Below are 10,463 nucleotides of genomic sequence, written 5' to 3'. Positions count from 1 at the left end.
TTTCTGTTTTTTTAGACATATTCAGGAGTTATCTGTGATATTAATACTTAGATGGTTGTGTATTTTGTATGCTTTTTGATTGCCTCTAGGTAGATGTGATCAGGAGATGGGCTTCATTTTTCACTCTTCTTCTTGAGAAATTTCAAGATGACACTGTTGGTCATTGTGACATAACTCAGGATTTTAATTTTAAGCCTATTTCCTTTTTATTCTGCCTGTCCTACTCCACAATCCACATTCAGGTCTTTTGCTTAGTGATATGCAGTTCAGGCTGGCTATGGCCATTTTGCACTGCCATTTGGGTTTTGGTGGAAACTGTCACTTTAAATTTTGAGGAGATTTGTGCATATGCATAGTAGAACCCTCTGGGGTGGGGGTGGGGTGCCAACTCACTCAGACACCCCCTCTAGTCACCAGAATGGAGGTATGCAGACAGCAAGAGACCAATGAAGAGATGAAAAAAAAAAAAAAGATTGTTCACACATTTATCTCCACAGTTTTGTCAGGAGTCAATGGCTGCTCTGATCTTTCCTCTGCTTGGTCTCATCCAAGATGGCAGCTCCAGGAGCTGCTGAGCACTTGGAATTAGAAAGCAATGAATTTCTTGCTTCTGCTACAAATTTCCCTGTCTGTAAGCCTTCCAACATTCTAAATATCCCTTTATATGTGGTTCAGAGCTCTGGCACCATCCTCTGAGCCTGCTTGATCCAGTATTCTGTGTTGTTGCTGATTGAGCTCCTCACTGCGCTTCTACCTGATCTGCCATCTTGTTTGTTCTCTGAACATATTTGTTTTTATCTGAATTTAGAGATCACCTTCAGAACACATTTGATGCATTAGACACTAAAGACCAAAGACCAGAAGAGTTGTGGGATGACATAGAGAATATCATACAGGAAAAAAGCAAAAGGTCATTAAGAAGACAAGAAAGAAGGATAACACCAAAATGGATGTCAGAAGAAATTGAAATTTGCTCTCCTATGTAGAGATGCTAATAAACTAAATGAAAGGAATGAGGAGGTAAAAGAGCTGCTTAGAAATTTTCAAAAGGCAGTTCAAGATGACAAATTCAAACATTATAATGAAATGTGCCAAGATCTTCAGTTAGAAAACCAAAAGGGAGGAACATTATCAGCATTTCTCAAGCTGAGGGAACTTAAGAAAAAGAGTGAAGTATGGGCAAAATATTGAATGATGCAGAAAGCATCAAAAGAAGATGGAAGGATCACAGAGTCATTGTCCCAAAAAGAAATCATTGATGTTCAACCATTTCAATAGGTAGAATATGATCAAGAGAGTTAATGATACTGAAATAAGAAGTCCACGGTGCACAGAAGGCCTTGGCAAAGAGCAAGGCACCAGGAATTGGTGGAATATAAATTGAAATCTTTCAACAAACTGTTGTGGCACTGGAGGCATTCACTCATCTATACTAAGAAATTTGGAAGACAGCTCCCTGACCAAAGGATTGGAAGAGAGTGCCCAAAGACAGGTGACAGAACAGAATGTGGAAATCATCGGACAATATCATTAATATCATATGCAAGTACAACTTAGTTACAGATAATTTTTAAATGGCTGAAACAGTACATAGGCAGAGAATTTCCAGAGGTTCAAGACAGATTCAGAAGAGGTCATGGAATGATGGATATCATTGTTGACATCACATGGATCTTGGCTGAAAGCAGAGAATGCCAGAAAGATATTTACCTGTGCTTTATCAACTATGCAAAGGTTTTCTATTGTGTGGGTCATTATAAGTTATGGATAGCATTACTGAGAATGAGTATTCCAGAACACTTACTTGTGTTCATGAGGAACTTGTACATAGACCAAGAGGCAGTTGTTTAAACAGAACAAGGAAACATCAAATGGTTTAAAATTAAGGAAGGCATGCACCAGGTTTGTATTATTTACTATACTTATTCAATCTGTATGCTGAGTAAATCATTTGAGAAGCTGGATTATATGAAGAAAAACATGACATCAGGGTTGGAGGATGAATCATCAACAACCTGTGATATGCAGACGATACAACCTTGCTTGCTGAAAGTGAAGAGGACTTAAAATACTTACTGATCAAAGCCCCAGCTTTTGGTATGGGTTGCACCTCAATAAAAAGGAAACAAAAATCCACACAATAGGGCTGATAAGTAACATTCATATAAATGAAGAAAAGCTTGAAGTTGTCAAAGACTTCATTTTGCTCAGACCAGCCATCAACACTCAATGGAAGCAGCAGTCAAGAAATCAAATGATGTATTGCATTAGGGAAGTCAGACTTCTTTAAAGTGGTCAAGAGCAAAGATGTCACTCAACTAGAGGAAGATAAAACACACACACAATTTTTGATAAAGGAAACGAGGGTAAATTGCTACAATTTGATGAACTTGACCTATACTCATGGAGGTAGTAGCTACCTAAAATGAGGGGTGTAAAGGCTGGAAGTGACTAGCTTACAAGGTTTCAAGAGGGAGCTTAGTTTAAGAGTGTGTGGGAGAAGATAGAGTCCCCACTGAATAGTTTTCATCTTGTCTAGATGGATCTGGTAAAAAGAGATGGGGATAAGATTCTTATGATTCAATAATAAGTAATTGTTATGACTAATTACAACTGTTACAATTGTAAATGTAGAAATTTTGTAACAAAAATGGGGGAGTAGTTATAATATAGAAGGTTTCTATGGGGGAAAATATTGAATGAAACAGAAAACATCAAAAGAAGATGGAAGAAATACACAAAATCACTGCACTAAAAAGATTTTGTCAATGTTCAACCATTTTATAAGGGACCATATGGTCAAGAACCAGTGGTTTTGAAGGAGGAAGTTCAATCTGTACTGAAGGCATTGGTGAAAAGCAAGGTACCAGGAATTGAATTGATGGGTATACAAATTGAATTGTTTCAACAAAGCGATGCAGCACTGAAGGCCTTTATTCATCTATGGCAAGAAATTTGGAAGACAGCTACCTGGCCAACAGATTGTGAGAGATCCATAGTTTGTGATCATTCCAAAATGAGGTAACCCAATAGAATGTGAAAATCATCTAACAATATCATCAATATTAAATGCAAGTAAAATTCTGCTGAAGATAATATAAAAATGGTTATAATTATATATCAAGAATAAGTTGCCAGAAATTCAAGTTAGATTTGGAGGTGGGTGTGGAATGAGGGCTATTACTACTGAAATAAGATGGAGCTTGGCTGATAGCAGAGAATACCAGAAAGATGTTTACTTATGCTTTATTGACTATGCAAAGGTTTTCAACTGTATGGATCATAACAAACTATGGATAACATTGTGAAGAATGGGTATTACAGAACACTAATGGTGTTCATGAATGTTTTCCACAAAAGGTATTCTAAGCAGAAGTAAAATTTTATTTGGTAAGATCCACTCATTCAACAAGTATCTATTGAGTGTCTTCTATGTGGCAATTGCTGTTCCAAATGCCAGAATAACAATGATGAACAAAACAATACAGTAGGAAAAGTTAAGAAAACTTGTTGTTGTTGTTGTTGTTAGGTGCTTACAAGTCAGTTCTGATTCATAGCAACACTATACACAACAGAATGAAACACTGCCTGGTTCTGTGCCATATCATAATTGTTACACTTGAGCCCATTGCTTCTGCCACTGTGCTAAACCATCTCATTGGGGGTCTTCTGGTTTGTTTGTTTGTTTGTTTTCTCTGACCCTCCAGTTTACCCAGCATAATGCCCTACTCCAGGGACTGGCCTATCCTGATAACATGTCCAAAGTCTGAGAGACTAAGTCTCACCATCTTGGCTTGCAAGGTGCATTCTGGCTGTACTTCTTCCAACACAAATGTATTTGTTCTTCTATTTATTTTATTTGTATTTCTATTCTATTTATTTGTAAAAGTCCATGGTAATTTTATAAGTCCCTTAACTTCTGTTTATCCTGTAATATTCTGAGTACACTGTCATATATGATTGATAATTTTGCTGGGTAAATAATAGAGTAGGAGGAAAATGTGGAACAAAACTCAAAATGATAAAACAAAACAAGACAAGACCAGGCTTACTGGTCATATAGAGACTTAGCCATCTTTCAGGTCTGGAAATGAACTGACACTTTAGAATACTCAACCATGAGATCAAAAGGACATCATTTATCCAAGGACAAAATTCAGTAGGGTTGGAAGAGATGTAAGAATGGAAACAGAAAACAGGGAGGAGGAAGTAAGATAAGTGATGTTACATTGTGGAGATTCCAAGCAATGAAATGAAATAAAATGTGTATGAATAATTGAATGTAAAATGGATGCTCTGCTCTGTAAACCCTCGGCCAGTTCACAATACAAAAGAAAAAAGAAAAAGTGATGAACAAACAAGATAAAAATCCCTGCTCTCCTGTGTTTACTTTTAGTGAGGAGAGATAATTACTGGGTGAGAAATTATACTATGTAAGGTAGTGTAATGAAGAAAGTAGAACAAGAAAAGGAGACAAGGAATGCTGGGGCATTGGGTCAGAGTTTTAAATTGAATTGTTGGGGTAGACCTCACTGAGAAAGAAATATTTGAACAAAGACCTGACAGAAATGAGGAAGGAAATGTGCCACTGTCTGGGAGAAGGTTGCAAAGGTAGGAGAACATTCCAAACAGAAGGAAACAGTGTGTGCTGAAGAGTGAGATGGCAGATTGCCTGAAGAAGGTCACTGGAACAAGTAAACAGGGAGGAGAAAAGTAGAAACTAAAATCGTAGAATAAAGAAGGGAGCAGATTATGTAGATCTTGGAGACTCATAAAGACTTTGATTTTACTCTGACAGCAATTGTAGGGTTTGGAACATGGGAGTCAAATGATCTTCCCTGGTTTTCATTTGAACAGGATGTCACTATCTCTGTGCTGAGAATAGATTGAGAGGGAAAGTTGGAAGAAGATCTTCAAATATGTATTTCCTTCATGTTGCGGAGTAATAGTCCTGCTTTCCTGAGTCAGGTTCTGTCTCTGCCTTTGAGTTGTCTCCAACACATGGCTACTCTATGTACAATAAAACAAAACACTGCCAATCCTACACCATCCTTGTGTTTGGTTAGGAATTGGACCACTGTGACCTGTAAGGTTTTCATTGGCTGATTTTTTGGGGAGTCGATCATCTGGCCTTTTTTCCTAGCCTGTCTTAGTCTGGTAGTTCCACTGGAACCTGTTCTGCATCATAAAAGTTTGTCAGCGTTTCAAATTGGTTCATTTTTTTTTTTTTTTAAACCTCCTAAGGAGCTCTGGTAGCGTAGTGGTTACGAATCAGGCTGCGAACCTGAAGGTCAGCAGTTCGAAACTACCAGCAGCTCCGCGGGAGAAAGATGAGGCTTTCTACTCCTGTAAAGATTTACACCCTCGGAAACCTTGTACAGGGTTGCTTTGGGTCGGAACCAACTCGACGGCACTTAACAACAACAACAACTGAATATTTGCATTTCCATCCCAAATACACTGAGTCAGAATCTACATTTTTAACAACATCCCCAGTTATAAATTCACTTATAAATTCCCATTTTAATCTGTAAAATATAGTTTCTGACGTACATCTGGGGTGGAAAGGCAACTTCTGAGCCTAGGGTCAAACTGGAATTAATGTTATGAAGGCCTGCACCATGTAATCTTCCATTAACAGACCAGTGGTGGTAACACATGAGAAGCAATGACCAAGAATCAAAGCCAGGTCTCCTGCAGGAGAGGTGAGATTTCTACTTCTGAATCACCAATGCCCCCTTTCTGTCTTTCTATAATATAGGCAAATCAAGTTAGGGCTATGGATAACAGGCATGGCTTCTCAGATCTACAAAGTTGTTTTGATTGAAACAAATCTAGCCCTGTAGGATAAGCACTTGACCCCAAAGTCAGCTAGTTTGAACCACAAGGTTGGTGGTTCAAACTCATGAGTCGCTCCTTGGAAACCCTATACAGGGTCTATGGCACTTAACAACAACAGAAACATATTTTTTTTTAACTATTGAGGAAATCTAAACACACTTACAATTATTGATGGTAGTTTAAATTTTCATAATAATCATCTTTGTGCTGTCTCTAATATAAATTTGCAAGACAACTACCTGACCAATAGATTGGAAGAGATCCATATTTGTGCCCATTCCAAAAAGAGGTGACCCAATGAAATGCAGAAATCATCAGACAATATTTTTAAATCCCATGTAAGCAACTTTTGCTAAAGATAATTTAAAAATAACTGCAACAATACAATGACAGAGAACTTCCAAAGGTTCAAGCCAAATTCAGAAAAGGTCATGGACCGAGGGATATCATTGCTGACGTAGGTGGATCTTAGCTGAAAGCAGAGAATACCAGAAAGATGTTTACCTGTGCTTTATTGACTATGCAAAGGCTTTTGTTTGTGTGGATCATGATAAACTGTGGATAGAATTGTGGAGAATGAGTATTCTGGTGCACTTAATTCCTCTGTGCTCATGAGGAACCTGTCCATAGACCAAGCGGCAGGTGTTCAAACAGAACAAGGGAACACTGCGTGGTTTAAAATTAAGAAAGATGTGCGCTGGGGTTGTATTCTTCTACCATACTTATTCAATCTGTATGCTGAGAAAATAATCTGAGAAGCTGGATTGTATGAGCAAAATGTGGCAACAGAAATGGAGGAAGAATCATTAGCAACCTACAATATGTTTGTTTGCTGAAAGAAAAGAGGACTTAAAATACTTACTGATAAAGATCAAAGACCACAGCTTTAGGTGTGAGTTGCACCTCAATGTAAAGAAAACAAAAATTCCTCTTCACTGGACTAATAAATAACATCCATATAAATGGAGAAAAGCTTGAAGTTGTCAAAGACTTCATTTTGCTCAGAACAGCCATCAACACTCATGGAAGCAGCAGTCAAGAAATCAAACAACTTATTGCATTAGCAAACCTGCTGCACAAGACCTCTTTAAAGTGCTAAACAGCAGAGGTGTCAGTTTGAAGACTAAGGTGCTCCTGACCCAAGCCATGGTATTTTCAATAACCTCATATGTATGCTAAAGTTGGACAGTGAATAAGGAAGACCATTGAAGAATTGATGCAACCTTAATGTTGGCAACCCAACACCACAAGGGCTCCTTGTTTTTGTTTTGGAAAACATGCTGGCTTTATTTCCCAATATTCACCTTGTAACATGAGAGAGACAGCATCATTATTTTCTGAGGCTTCAGTATTTTGAATAGTTACAGTGTACTGTCATCTTTATTTTCTATAACTTGAAGCAAAATTGCCTTGTTCAAAGCATTATTTTAAAGGAATCAATTGCTGACTTCACCCATATATCTTAAACAGGAAATATATGTGCAAGTGAACAACACATAGATAAGGCTCTACGTGTTGGACTCACAAAATTCAGGGAGCAAAACTTTTGGATCAGAATATGGTATGGAATCAGTATGTGCATTAGTTTCAGTGATGACAACTCTGTAAAAACACCTGCCTTAGCTGTATTGAGTACAGCAAAATAAGCCAGGTTTGGGATTTCTTAGAATCCACTCTTCGTTTTGACACAAATCACAGAATTTGTTTATATACCTCATTATGCATTGACATTCATTCTGATGTTCATTGATGAATATCCAGAAGTTTGATGTGTGTAAAACATATGCTACAAAAGCTAAGTAGGCAGTCAGGACTCCTTGTTTACAATATGTATAAACATATCGTTTACACTGTATAAACATATTGTTTACACAGTCACTCCCAGATGTGGCATGACTGGAGACATCTCCTGATAAGGTATAGAAATGTACCTTGTCTTTCTATTTTCCACTTTCCTGAAATCTTTATGTGCTCTATAACTCCTCTTGTGGCCTCTACAGGGACACATTCCAAATTAAGCGCTGCCATTGAGTTGGTTTCAACTCAGCGACCCTGTGTAGGGTTTCCAAGGAGTGGCTGGTGGATTTGAACCACTGACCTTGTGGTTCAAACAGACTTTGCAGTCCAGTGCTTATTCTACAGAGCCATACCAGGACCTCACCAAATGGAATACACAGGAATCAAACTGACTACATTTGTGGGAAGAGATGATGGAGGATCTCAATATCATCAGCTAAAACAAGGCAAGGGACAGACCATGCAAGTTAAGGCTGAAGCTAAAGAAAATTAAAACAAGTCCATGAAAACCAGAAAATGACCTTGAGTCTATCTCACCTTAATTTAGAGGCCATCTCAAGAACAAAGTTGATGTACTAGGCACTAATGACTTAAAACCAGAAGAGTTGTGGGAAGACCTAAAGATATATGAAGAAAGCAAAGGGTCATTAAAAAGACAGGGGGAAAAAAAAGACCAAAATTGAGGTCAGGAAAGACTCTGAAAGGTGCTCTGGAGCATAAAAAAGCTGAAGCAACTGAAATAAATGAGGGAGTAAAAGAATATTGCAATGGGCAGCTTGATAAGACATAGTCAAATATTATAGTAAAAGTGCTAAGATTTGGAGTTAGAAAGAGAAAAGTTTGAGAACTAAAGTGCTTCTGACCCAAGTCATTGTCTTTTCAATATCTTCATATGCTCGTGAAAGTTGACCACTGAATAAGGAAGATGATAAAAGAATTAATGCATTTGTGTTATGGTGTTGGAGAATACTAAAAGTACCATGGACTTACAGAAGAACAAACAAATCTGTGTTAGAAGAAGTACAGCCAGAATGCTCCTTGGAAGCCAGGATAGCAAGACTTCATATCAAGAGACTGCAGTCCCTGGAGAAGGAATTCAGCCTTGGAAAAGTGAAGAGTCAGCCCAAAAGATGAATTAACACAGTGACAGCAATAATGGGCTTAAAGATAATAACAGTTGTGGGTACCAGGCAGTGTTTCATTCTCTTGTACATAAGGTCTCATTGTGTTGGAACTGATTCAATGGCACCTAACAACAACAATCTCCTGGTACAGAAGTGTATAGCATTTTGTTTGGTTGTACATAAAGTTGTCATAAGTTAGAACTGAATTGATGGCACTTAAGAATAACAGCAACATCTCCAGTCATACGCTCCTCCTGAATTCCTCTATATTACCAACATTGGAACTCTCTACTGTATAAGTCCTGGTGTGACACTGTGGGTTAAGGCACCAGACTGCAAAGCCATTTGAACTGCAAAGTCACGGTTCAAGCTCACCAGCTGCTCCATGGAAACCCTATACAGGGCCACTATGGGTCAGAACCGACTCAACAGAACTTAACAACAACAACTGTTTAATTTTGAATGTCAAAAAACGAGTAAGCTTCCCGTCTTCTTTCATTGATATCTTTCTTTCTTGACTCTTGAAACTCTCATTCTTCAAATCATCAGAGCTCAGGTATTAGCCATCTAAAAAGGAGTTTTATTTTCTTTCATTGGCTCTTGCATATTCCTTTTTCTTTTCACTCCTACAGCTGCTACCTGAGCTAAGGTCTTTATCTGCCCGTATCTAAATGATTGGATCTATGCCACCTTTGCCATCTTATACAAGAACTTTCTAAATTATTGCAGGAGTAATGTACCTAACCCCAAAAACTGTTAGATGCCTTCTTATGACCTCCATGGAAAATCACAAAGATCTGAATATGTACACCTGAATGCTCTTGAAAAAGGTGTCCAGGCTTGCAAAGCAACCCAGCCCATGTAAGGTGAGGAATAGTCAAGGTAACATGCGGGCATTCGGCCTAGAGAAGCGAGGGCTCAGGATACAACACAGATCTTTCTTCAGACATATGATGAGCTTGTGTGAAAGAGGAGATAACGTGGTCCATTTGGTCCCAGGAGAGAAAACTAAGGTCTATAATTACAGGGAAGAACTGAACCACTCAGAGCTGAAGAATTCTGTCAGTCAGGGTTCGTGGCTGCCAGCTACAGAAACAGACTCTGACTATCTTAAGGAAAAAGAAAATGTAATGTTATTTAGGGGATCACAGCCTTGATCAGAAACCAGAAGGTTGGTGAGGAACTCCAGAAATCTGGTTAGCATGAAGTATAGACATAGGAAACATGCATGATGAATGACCTCTGTTACTCATGTAAATGTGTCATTCATTCAGGAGTCAAAATCATGGAAAAGAATTTGATAGATTACACCTGTATTTCTTACTTTTCCTTTCCCTGGCTGAACAAGGGGCTGTTGTTGTTACTGCTGTTAGGTGCCACCAAGTTGTTCCAACTCAAAGCAACTTTATGCACAACAGAATGAAACACTGCCTAGTCCACCATCAATCTCACAATTGTTGCTATGATTGAGCCCATTGTTGCTGCCACTGTGCCAATCCATCTTGTTAGGGGTCTTCTTTATTGCTGCCCCTCTATTTTACCAAACATGATGTCCTTCTCCAGACATGGACTATGAGAGTATGTCCAAAGTATGAGAGACAAAGCCTGACCATCCTGGATCCTAAGGAGCTTCTGACTGTACTTCTTCCAACACAGATTTGTTGGTCCTTTTGGCAGTCCATGTTGTTGTTGAGTGCCACT

This window comes from Chrysochloris asiatica, unplaced genomic scaffold, assembly GCF_000296735.1.
Source record: "Chrysochloris asiatica unplaced genomic scaffold, ChrAsi1.0 scaffold00049, whole genome shotgun sequence".
Classification (NCBI taxonomy): domain Eukaryota; kingdom Metazoa; phylum Chordata; class Mammalia; order Afrosoricida; family Chrysochloridae; genus Chrysochloris; species Chrysochloris asiatica.
The sequence above is the reverse complement of the archived record's forward strand: the minus strand, read 5'-3'. Positions refer to the sequence as shown.